This window comes from Micropterus salmoides, unplaced genomic scaffold, assembly GCF_014851395.1.
Source record: "Micropterus salmoides isolate LMB-PRFRI ecotype aquatic unplaced genomic scaffold, ASM1485139v1 Ms_hic_scaffold_16, whole genome shotgun sequence".
NCBI classification, from domain to species: domain Eukaryota; kingdom Metazoa; phylum Chordata; class Actinopteri; order Centrarchiformes; family Centrarchidae; genus Micropterus; species Micropterus salmoides.
Window position 1 is genome coordinate 1 of NW_024040707.1, and position 13,245 is coordinate 13,245.

At 31.5% G+C, this 13,245-nt stretch overlaps 1 non-coding gene across 1 annotated transcript; it reads left to right on the top strand.

The window, feature by feature from the left end:
* The first annotated feature begins 373 nt into the window (after positions 1 to 373).
* LOC119906292 lies at positions 374 to 492 on the top strand. The gene has a single exon (XR_005444959.1). It is a non-coding gene; the product is annotated as a 5S ribosomal RNA (ribosomal RNA).
* The last annotated feature ends 12,753 nt before the right edge of the window (positions 493 to 13,245 follow it).

The window sequence follows — 13,245 nt, forward strand, 5'->3', positions numbered from 1 at the left end:
ATTTGCACTCATTTACTTCCTTAGTTTTAGCCCAACCCTTTTCCTAAACCTAACCCAGTAGTTTTGTTGCCTGAACCCAACCAAAGGATGACTGCTTCACAACGTTACCCACGCGTTTAACCTCATGTGACTCAAGTCAGGTGACTCACTTCATGTAATTTATGGCACATTGTTAAGGGTCCGGTACGCCTGTCCCTTCAACTTATGTGGTTTTGGGACAACTGACAAGGGACCTCTTTTGTCGTGTAGGTATGAGGACATGTTGCAGCATAAGACCATTGGTTGTGTTTCCTCGACATCTACTGTTGCTACCTCTTTAGACAAAGCCGAGGTTACAGCATCTTTAAAAGGGATGCTCATGGGGGCCCCTGTGGCTTACGGCCATACCACTCTGAACACGCCCGATCTCGTCCGATCTCGGAAGCTAAGCAGGGTCGGGCCTGGTTAGTACTTGGATGGGAGACCGCCTGGGAATACCAGGTGCTGTAAGCTTTTTCACTTTGCCACTGCTTCAGCGGGTAGACAGTTTTGAAAAAGAGAGCAGCTCGTCTCTGGACTTTGAAATGTGTAATTTGCACTCATTTACTTCCTTAGTTTTAGCCCTTGGATGGGACTACTCTCAGCTGCTCTCCAATTTCTTCCAAAACACATCAGTCCAACATGAAATTCCACCCCAAGTCCAACGCCGCAAACCGTTTTGTTCTAGCAACTTCCTATCAAAAGTTATTTGGGTCGCTTGCCCGAGCGATGGTAGCGTATATATCCTAATCCTTATTATAGTGTTATTAAAGATTTATGACATTGTTATTAGTTATTACAGCATTATTGTTATTACAGCGTTATTACATTGTTATTACAGCGTTATTACAGTGTTATTAGTGTTAGTTATTACAGCATTATTACAGCATTATTACAGCGTTATTATAGCGTTATTACAGCGTTATTATAGCGTTATTACAGTTTTATTAGCGATTACAGCTTTTTTACAGCGTTATTACAGTGTTATTAGTGTTATTGTTTATTAGTGTTATTTATTACAGCATTATTACAGTGTTATTAGTGTTATTAGTTATTACAGCATTATTACAGCATTATTACAGTGTTATTAGTGTTAGTTATTACAGCATTATTACAGCATTATTACAGCATTATTACAGCGTTATTATAGCGTTATTACAGTGTTATCACAGCATTATTACAGCTTTATTAGCGATTACAGCTTTTTTACAGCGTTATGACAGTGTTATTAGTGTTATTGTTTATTAGTGTTATTGTTTATTAGTGTTATTTATTACAGCATTATTACAGTGTTATTAGTGTTATTAGTTATTACAGCATTATTACAGCATTATTACAGTGTTATTACATTGTTATTAGTTCTTACTACTTTATTACAATGTTATTATAGTGTTGTTATTTATTAGTGTTATTTATTACAGCATTATTACAGCGTTATTACAGTATTATTAGTTGTTACAACGTTATTACAGCTTTATTACGTTATTACAGCTTTATTATAGCATTATTACAGCGTTATTACAGTGTTATTACAGTGTTATTAGTTATTACTACTTTATTACAGTGTTATTACAGTGTTATTATTTATTACTGTTATTTATTACAGCATTATTACAGCGTTATTACAGCGTTATTATAGTGTTATTACAATGTTATTACAGTGTTATTAGTTATTACTACTTTATTACAGTGTTATTACAGTGTTATTATTTATTAGTGTTATTTATTACAGCATTATTACAGCGTTATTACAGCGTTATTATAGTGTTATTACAATGTTATTACAGTGTTATTAGTGTTATTAGTTATTACAGCATTATTTCAGCATTATTACAGCGTTATTACAGTGTTATTACAGCGTTATTATAGCATTATTACAGTGTTATTATTTATTAGTGTTATTTATTACAGCATTATTACAGCGTTATTACAGCGTTATTATTTATTAGTGTTATTTATTACAGCATTATTACAGCATTATTACAGTGTTATTATTTATTAGTGTTATTTATTACAGCATTATTACAGCGTTATAACAGCGTTATTATAGTGTTATTACAATGTTATTACAGTGTTATTAGTGTTATTAGTTATTACAGCATTATTTCAGCATTATTACAGCGTTATTACAGTGTTATTGCAGCGTTATTATAGCATTATTACAATGTTATTAGTGTTATTAGTTATTACAGCATTATTACAGCATTATTACAGCGTTATTACAGTGTTATTACAGCGTTCTTACAGTGTTATTACAGCGTTATCATAGCGTTATGACAGTGTTATTAGTTATTACTACTTTATTACAGTGTTATTACAGCGTTATTATAGCGTTATTACAGTGTTATTACAGTGTTATTACAGCGTTATTACAGCGTTATTATAGCGTTATTATAGCGTTATTACAGCGTTATTACAGTGTTATTACAGTGTAATTACAGTGTTATAGCGTTATGACAGTGTTATTACAGCGTTATTACAGCGTTATCATAGCGTTATGACAGTGTTATTAGTTATTACTACTTTATTAGTGTTATTACAGCATTATTATAGCGTTATTACAGTTTTATTACAGCATTATTACAGCATTTTTACAGTGTTATTATAGTGTTATTACAGTGTTATTAGTGTTATTAGTTATTACAGCATTATTACTGCATTATTACAGCATTTTTACAGTGTTTTTACAGTGTTAGTACAGCATTATTACAGTTTTATTAGCGATTACAGCTTTTTTACAGTGTTATGACAGTGTTATTAGTTAATACTACTTTATTACAGTGTTATTACAGCTTTATTATAGCGTTATTACAGTTTTATTACAGCATTATTACAGCATTTTTACAGTGTTATTATAGTGTTATTACAGTGTTATTAGTGTTATTACTTATTACAGCATTATTACAGCATTTTTACAGTGTTTTTACAGTGTTATTACAGCATTATTACAGTTTTATTAGCGATTACAGCTTTTTTACAGCGTTATGACAGTGTTATTAGTTATTACTACATTATTACAGTGTTATTATAGTGTTATTTTTAAATAGTGTTATTTATTACAGCATTATTACAGCATTATTACAGCGTTATTACAGTATTATTAGTTATTACAACGTTATTACAGCTTTATTACAGTGTTATTACAGTGTTATTATAGCGTTATTACAGTGTTATTAGTGTTATTAGTGTTTTTAGTGTTTTTAGTGATTTCAGCATTATTACAGCATTATTACAGCGTTATTATAGTGTTATTAAAGTGTTATCAGTGTTATTAGTTATTACAGCATTATTACAGCATTATTACAGCATTATTACAGCGTTATTACAGTGTTATTAGTGTTATTAGTTATTAGAGCATTATTACAGCATTTTTACTGCGTTATTACAGCATTATTACAGTGTTATTACAGTGTTATTACATTGTTATTAGTTATTACTACTTTATTACAGTGTTATTATAGTGTTATTATTTATTAGTGTTATTTATTACAGCATTATTACAGCGTTATTATAGTAGTGTTAGTTATTACAGCGTTATTACAGCATTATTACAGTTTTATTAGCGATTACAGCTTTTTTACAGTGTTATGACAGTGTTATTAGTTATTACTACTTTATTACAGCGTTATTACAGTAGTGTTAGTTATTACAGCGTTATTACAGCATTATTACAATTTTATTACAGCGTTATTACAGCATTATTACAGTGTTATTACAGTGTTATTACAGCGTTATTACAGCTTTATTAGTGTTATTACAGTGTTATTATAGCGTTATTACAGTGTTTTTAGTTTTATTAGTGTTTTTAGTGATTTCAGCATTATTACAGCATTATTACAGCATTATTATAGTGTTATTACAGTGTTATTAGTGTTATTAGTTATTACAGCATTATTACAGCATTTGTACAGCGTTATTATAGCGTAATTACAGTGTTATTAGTGTTATTAGTGTTATTAGTTATTACAGCATTATTACAGCATTATTACAGCGTTATTACAGTGTTATTAGTTATTACTACTTTATTACAGCGTTATTACAGTGTTATTACAGTGTTATTACAGCGTTATTACAGTGTTATTACAGTGTTATTACAGCATTATTACAGCGTTATGACAGTGTTACTACAGCGTTATCATAGCGTTATGACAGTGTTATTAGTTATTACTACTTTATTACAGTGTTATTACAGCGTTATTATAGCGTTATTACAGCGTTATTATAGAGTTATTACAGTGTTATTACAGTGTTATTAGTGTTATTAGTTATTACAGCATTATTACAGCATTATTACAGTGTTATTACAGTGTTATTAGTTATTACTACTTTATTACAGTGTTATTATAGTGTTATTATTTATTAGTGTTATTTATTACAGCATTATTACAGCGTTATTACAGTAGTGTTAGTTATTACAGCGTTATTACAGTGTTATTACAGTGTTATTACAACGTTTTTACAGTGTTATTACAGCATTATTACAGTTTTATTAGCGATTACAGCTTTTTTACAGCGTTATGACAGTGTTATTAGTTATTACTACATTATTACAGTGTTATTATAGTGTTATTTTTTATTAGTGTTATTTATTACAGCATTATTACAGCATTATTACAGCGTTATTACAGTATTATTAGTTATTACAACGTTATTACAGCTTTATTACAGTGTTATTACAGTGTTATTATAGCGTTATTACAGTGTTATTAGTGTTATTAGTGTTTTTAGTGTTTTTAGTGATTTCAGCATTATTACAGCATTATTACAGCGTTATTATAGTGTTATTACAGTGTTATCAGTGTTATTAGTTATTACAGCATTATTACAGCATTATTACAGCATTATTACAGCGTTATTACAGTGTTATTACAGTGTTATTAGTGTTATTAGTTATTAGAGCATTATTACAGCATTTTTACTGCGTTATTATAGCGTTATTATAGTGTTATTAGTGTTATTAGTTATTACAGCATTATTACAGCATTATTACAGTGTTATTACAGTGTTATTACATTGTTATTAGTTATTACTACTTTATTACAGTGTTATTATAGTGTTATTATTTATTAGTGTTATTTATTACAGCATTATTACAGCGTTATTATAGTAGTGTTAGTTATTACAGCGTTATTACAGCATTATTACAGTTTTATTAGCGATTACAGCTTTTTTACAGTGTTATGACAGTGTTATTAGTTATTACTACTTTATTACAGCGTTATTACAGTAGTGTTAGTTATTACAGCGTTATTACAGCATTATTACAATTTTATTACAGCGTTATTACAGCATTATTACAGTGTTATTACAGTGTTATTACAGCGTTATTACAGCTTTATTAGTGTTATTACAGTGTTATTATAGCGTTATTACAGTGTTTTTAGTTTTATTAGTGTTTTTAGTGATTTCAGCATTATTACAGCATTATTACAGCGTTATTATAGTGTTATTACAGTGTTATTAGTGTTATTAGTTATTACAGCATTATTACAGCATTTGTACAGCGTTATTATAGCGTAATTACAGTGTTATTAGTGTTATTAGTGTTATTAGTTATTACAGCATTATTACAGCATTATTACAGCGTTATTACAGTGTTATTAGTTATTACTACTTTATTACAGCGTATTACAGTGTTATTACAGTGTTATTACAGCGTTATTACAGTGTTATTACAGTGTTATTACAGCATTATTACAGCGTTATGACAGTGTTATTACAGCGTTATCATAGCGTTATGACAGTGTTATTAGTTATTACTACTTTATTACAGTGTTATTACAGCGTTATTATAGCGTTATTACAGCGTTATTATAGAGTTATTACAGTGTTATTACAGTGTTATTAGTGTTATTAGTTATTACAGCATTATTACAGCATTTTTACAGTGTTTTTACAGCGTTATTAGAGCGTTATTACAGTGTTATTAGTGTTATTAGTTATTACAGCATTATTACAGCATTATTACAGTGTTATTACAGTGTTATTAGTTATTACTACCTTATTACAGTGTTATTATAGTGTTATTATTATTAGTGTTATTTATTACAGCATTATTACAGCGTTATTACAGTAGTGTTAGTTATTACAGCGTTATTACAGTGTTATTACAGTGTTATTACAACGTTTTTACAGTGTTATTACAGCATTATTACAGTTTTATTAGCGATTACAGCTTTTTTACAGCGTTATGACAGTGTTATTAGTTATTACTACATTATTACAGTGTTATTATAGTGTTATTTTTATTAGTGTTATTTATTACAGCATTATTACAGCATTATTACAGCATTATTACAGTATTATTAGTTATTACAACGTTATTACAGTGTTATTACAGTGTTATTATAGCGTTATTACAGTGTTATTAGTGTTATTAGTGTTTTTAGTGTTTTTAGTGATTTCAGCATTATTACAGCATTATTACAGCGTTATTACAGTGTTATTACAGTGTTATTAGTGTTATTAGTTATTAGAGCATTATTACAGCATTTTTACTGCGTTATTATAGCGTTATTACAGTGTTATTAGTGTTATTAGTTATTACAGCATTATTACAGCATTATTACAGTGTTATTACATTGTTATTAGTTATTACTACTTTATTACAGTGTTATTATTTATTAGTGTTATTTATTACAGCATTATTACAGCGTTATTACAGTAGTGTTAGTTATTACAGCGTTATTACAGTGTTATTAGTTATTACTACTTATTACAGTGTTATTATAGTGTTATTATTTATTAGTGTTATTTATTACAGCATTATTACAGCGTTATTACAGTAGTGTTAGTTATTACAGCGTTATTACAGTGTTATTACAGTGTTATTACAACATTTTTACAGTGTTATTACAGCATTATTACTGTTTTATTAGCGATTACAGCTTTTTTACAGCGTCATGACAGTGTTATTAGTTATTACTACATTATTAGTGTTATTATAGTGTTATTTTTTATTAGTGTTATTTATTACAGCATTATTACAGCATTATTACAGCATTATTACAGCGTTATAACAGTATTATTAGTTATTACAACGTTATTACACCTTTATTACAGTGTTATTACAGTGTTATTATAGCGTTATTACAGTGTTTTTAGTGTTATTAGTGTTTTTAGTGATTTCAGCATTATTACAGCATTATTACAGCGTTATTATAGTGTTATTACAGTGTTATTAGTGTTATTAGTTATTACAGCATTATTACAGCATTTTTACAGCGTTATTATAGCGTTATTACAGTGTTATTAGTGTTATTAGTTATTACAGCATTATTACAGCATTATTACAGCGTTATTACAGTGTTTTTAGTGTTATTAGTTATTACAGAATTATTACAGCATTATTACAGCGTCATTAGTTATTACTACTTTATTACAGTGTTATTACAGCGTTATTATTGCGTTATTACAGTGTTATTAGTGTTATTAGTTATTACAGCATTATTACAGTGTTATTATAGTGTTATTACAGTGTTATTACAGTGTTATTAGTGTTATTAGTTATTACAGCATTATTACAGCATTATTACAGCGTTTTTACAGTGTTTTTACAGTGTTATTACAGCATTATTACAGTTTGTGACAGTGTTATTAGTTATTACTACTTTATTACAGTGTTATTACAGTGTTATTATTTATTAGTGTTATTTACTACAGCATTATTAGAGCGTTATTACAGTGTTATTATAGCGTTATTACAGTGTTATTAGTGTTATTAGTTATTACAGCATTATTACAGCATTATTACAGCGTTATTACAGTGTTTTTAGTGTTATTAGTTATTACAGAATTATTACAGCATTATTACAGCGTTATTAGTTATTACTACTTTATTACAGTGTTATTACAGCGTTATTATTGCGTTATTACAGTGTTATTAGTGTTATTAGTTATTACAGCATTATTACAGTGTTATTATAGTGTTATTACAGTGTTATTACAGTGTTATTAGTGTTATTAGTTATTACAGCATTATTACAGCATTATTACAGCGTTTTTACAGTGTTTTTACAGTGTTATTACAGCATTATTACAGTTTGTGACAGTGTTATTAGTTATTACTACTTTATTACAGTGTTATTACAGTGTTATTATTTATTAGTGTTATTTACTACAGCATTATTAGAGCGTTATTACAGTGTTATTAGAGCGTTATTACAGTGTTATTAGTGTTATTAGTTATTACAGCATTATTACAGCATTATTACAGCGTTATTACAGTGTTTTTAGTGTTATTAGTTATTACAGAATTATTACAGCATTATTACAGCGTTATTAGTTATTACTACTTTATTACAGTGTTATTACAGCGTTATTATAGCGTTATTACAGTGTTATTAGTGTCATTAGTTATTACAGCATTATTACAGTGTTATTATAGTGTTATTACAGTGTTATTACAGTGTTATTAGTGTTATTAGTTATTACAGCATTATTACAGCATTATTACAGCGTTTTTACAGTGTTTTTACAGTGTTTTTACAGCATTATTACAGTTTGTGACAGTGTTATTAGTTATTACTACTTTATTACAGTGTTATTACAGTGTTATTATTTATTAGTGTTATTTATTACAGCATTATTAGAGCGTTATTACAGTGTTATTATAGCGTTATTACAGTGTTATTAGTGTTATTAGTTATTACAGCATTATTACAGCATTATTACAGTGTTATTACAGTGTCATTAGTTATTACTACTTTATTACAGTGTTATTATAGTGTTATTATTTATTAGTGTTATTTATTACAGCATTATTACAGCGTTATTATAGTAGTGTTAGTTATTACAGCATTATTACAGCATTATTACAGTGTTATTACAGTGTCATTAGTTATTACTACTTTATTACAGTGTTATTATAGTGTTATTATTTATTAGTGTTAGTTATTACAACGTTTTTACAGTGTTATTATAGCATTATTACAGTGTTATTACAACGTTTTTACAGTGTTATTACAGCATTATTACAGCGTTATTATAGCGTTATTACAGCGTTATTATAGCGTTATTACAGTGTTATTATAGCGTTATTACAGCGTTATTATAGCGTTATTATAGCGTTATTACAGTGTTATTAGTGTTATTAGTTACTACAGCATTTTTACAGCGTTATTATAGCGTTATTATAGCGTTATTATAGCGTTATTACAGCGTTATTATAGCGTTATTACAGTGTTATTAGTGTTATTAGTTACTACAGCATTTTTACAGCGTTATTACAGTGTTATTAGTTATTACAGCGTTATTACAGCATTATTACATATTACGCATATTACTATATCCTTTCCTTCCTCACTGCCTATTTTACTTCCTCACTTCCTGCTTTCCTTCCTTACTTCCTCCTTTCCTAAAAATAGGAAGTGAGGAAGGAAAGGAGGAAGTAAGAAAAGGAAGAAATTCATAAGTAAAAGAAGAAAGGAGGACGTGAGGAAGTAAAATAGGTAGTGAGGAAGTAAAGAAAGAAGTGAGGAATGAAAGGAGGAAGTAAAATAGGAAGTGAGGAAGGAAAGGAGGATGTTATAATAATAATAATAATTCCTTGTGTTGTTTCTTAAGTTGATATAAATTGACATGTTTGTTCACTTTGTTGGTTTGCTATAGTTTAACTAAAACCCACCATGCTGTACTAGTGTTGTATTACACAGAAGTATTACTCAGAAGTGTTTGTAGTATAGCCATTGGGAGAATGACTGTGGTCTCGCTGGGTAAAGGTCTTGACCACAGCTGTTATTCTTTCAATGTAAGGTTTGACTACTAAATGTTTAATAAGTGTTTACCAACTAGTATTTTATTCTCATATTCTGTGTTATTCATGAACCTGTGCCTTTTTAATGTGCCAACATGAGCAGAGCAGCTGCTCAGGCAGCGCAGGCAAACTTAGCCAACTCTAACATAAACAATGGTAGTAAGGCACCTGCTGTAAGTCACGTACGCCAGGCCTGAGATCATGGCAAACTGAGGCCAAGAAATAGATCATGACACATTGGGATAATTAGGTACGGCCAGGTACTACAAGAAACCAAGCTTTCCACTGCAGAAACTAAAAACTTTGTACCAGACACAGCACCCTCATGGTTGGAATTGGTGAATCATGTTATTCCTTATTGAATCATGTTATCCATTTATCAAGCATGTTATTCCTTATTAATTCTTTTAAAAAATACAATTGTAAGTCTTTAAGTTTTAATGGTGTCAAATTATGCCTGTATAACTTTTTTAAAAATACGGTGAGACTGAAGTTGAAACATATTGGTGAATTTCTAGTCCGGTAATGTTAAAAATATAAAGAAGGATAAATTGTAACAATAAATATGCTAAATAACAGCAATTGTGACATTACTGAAAGGGTTAAATTGGTAAAACAGTACATAAAACGGCCACTAGATGGCAGCAGAGGATAAGAATGTCACCAATGGAGAGGAGTGGTCAGCGAACACTGTAGGTGGAGTTAAGGTGTAACACCCACCTGGAAGGAGGAGATAAGGTGTAACACCCACCTAAAATGTGGAGTTTAAGGTGAATATAAGGCGATGTTCGCTGACCACCAGCTCAGTTCCATCCTGAGACCTGCAGGGATGTTACTCGGGTTTATTTATCCTTTATTGGAATAAACTCTTTTGCACCGACTCTTGACCGTCTTCAGTGAAGTCTTTGACTACGCAGTTTTTGACTAAAGAAGAAAGTTAATAGAGTAATTTTATTGAGTTTAATACGTTCGTTAGGGTAGGGACCTGGCCTTCCACTGGCCCGGCCGGTCCTTATTTCCGACCCGACAAGGAGGTAAGGAGTAGAAGGAGGAAGTGAGGAAGAAAACTAGGAAGCGAGGAAGGAAAGGAGGAAGTAAGAAAGAGAAGGAGGAAGTGAGGAGGTAAAATAGGAAGTGAGGAAGGAAAGGAGGAAGTAAGAAGAAGAAATAAATACGTAAAAGAGGAAAAGAGGAAGTAAGGAAGTGAATTAGTAGTTTTCTCTGGACCCCATTGATGACATGTATAGCCGCATGTCGTCATTCCGCCGCTGGTTGTTGAGGTGGTGTCCAGCAAACGATGTGAGCTTTGTAGATTGGCAGACTTTCTGGGGAAGACCTGGACTGATTCGGAGAGACGGCATCCATCCCACTTGGGAAGGAGGAGCTCTCATTTCTAGAAATCTGGCCAAGTTTATTAGTGGACCAAATCCATGACAACCCAGAGTTGAGAACACACTTCTCTGCCCTTCTAATTCAGCACTTACCCACCCAAAACCCTACGCAGAGTCGCAGTCTAACACACTTCTCTGCTCCTCCATTTCAGGAGTTCCTTAGTGAAAATCCTGTAGTGACGGTGTCTGCCCCCCCGACCATCGATTATTTAAATCAAAGGTAAACAGAAGAGGAGCTGTGCATAAAAACCTCATAAAATTCATAAAGTCATATTAATACTCACATTCCTCGAGGCACAGGCCGAGGAGGTGGAGTTGCAGCTATCTTCCACTCTAGCCTACTAATCAGCTCTAAACCTAAACTAAACTATAACTCATTTGAAAGCCTTGTTCTTAGTCTTTCACACCCAAGTTGGAAATCACTGCAACCAATTCTCTTCGTTATAGTGTACCGAGCACCTGGTCCGTATTCTGAATTCTTATCTGAATTTGCAGAGTTTTTGTCAACTTTAGTCCTTAAAACGGACAAAGTTATTATTGTAGGGGATTTTAATATTCATGTGGACGTTGAGAATGACAGCTTCAGTACTGCGTTTATCTCTCTGTTAGATTCCATTGGCTTCTCTCAGAGTGTTCATGAACCGACTCACTGTTTTAACCACACCCTCGACCTTGTTTTGGTGTATGGTATTGAAATTGAACATTTAATAGTGTTCCCACAGAATCCCTCTTTGTCCGACTACTGTTTGATAACTTTTGAGTTTGTATTGCTGAACTACACGCCATTGGGCAAAAATTTCTATACAAGATGTCTGTCTGATAGTGCTGTAGCTAAATTTAAGGATGCGATTCCATCAGCTCTAAATTCATTATCTAGTCACAAAGTAGCCAGCATATCTGCAGGCTCGCTGCGAATGACACTCGACTCTGTAGCCCCTCTAAAAAAGAAAATAGAACCAGATATATGTTTAGACTGTTTTGCTTCCCTCAATCTTTACCAACTAACTTCAATAATTTCTTCATCTAAACCATCAACCTGCCTCTTAGACCCCATCCCGACTAGGCTGCTTAAAGATGTTCTACCCTTATTCAGCACTTCTCTACTAGATATGATCAATCTATCTTTATCAACAGGCTATGTACCACAGTACTTTAAAGTAGCTGTAATTAAACCTCTTCTGAAAAAGCCCAAACTTGATCCGGATGTTTTAGCCAACTATAGACCTATATCTAACCTTCCATTTCTCTCTAAGGTTCTGGAGAAAGCAGTTGCTAAACAGCTGTGTGACTTTCTACATAGCAATAGTTTATTTGAGGATTTTCAGTCAGGATTTAGAGTTCATCATAGCACAGAGACAGCACTGGTGAAAATTACTAACGACCTCCTTATTGCATCAGACAAAGGACTTGTGTCTGTACTGGTTTTATTAGATCTTAGTGCTGCATTTGATACCATTGACCATCATATCCTATTGCAGAGACTGGAAGATTTCATTGGCATTAAAGGAACCGCTCTAAGCTGGTTTAAATCCTATTTATCAGATCGATTTCAGTTTGTACATGTTAACGATGAGTCCTCCATGCATGCCAAATTTAGTTAGTTGGAGCTGTGGAGTCTGGATCTGTGGTTGCGGGTCACCTGCTGCCCCCGTGTTCCTGCTCGACACCCTCTACTGCAACGATTATTGTTACTAGTCCTATTATTATTATTGTTATTATAATCATTAACATTACAATTGTTATCATTAACACTACTATAAATATCTGTACCATTTTTCATTTAGTCTATAGCAACATCACCTTTGCTGTCTGTACCTCTGTGTGTGTATATTGTGTAGGTTGCCTCCCTCCTCTCTCTCTCCTTCCATCCCTTTCTTTTTCTCTCTGTTCCTCTCCCTCTCTCTCTCTCTCCCTCTCTCCTTCACCCCGAACCGGTCGAGGCAGATGGCCGCCCACCCTGAGCCATGGTTCCCCTTTGAGGGAACTCGAACTGCGTCGGTTATGACACTATGGGAACGCCTCTAGGCGTAGCAGGTCTGAACGTGAATGAAATCACTCCAATCCTATTGGTTTGTTGCTAGA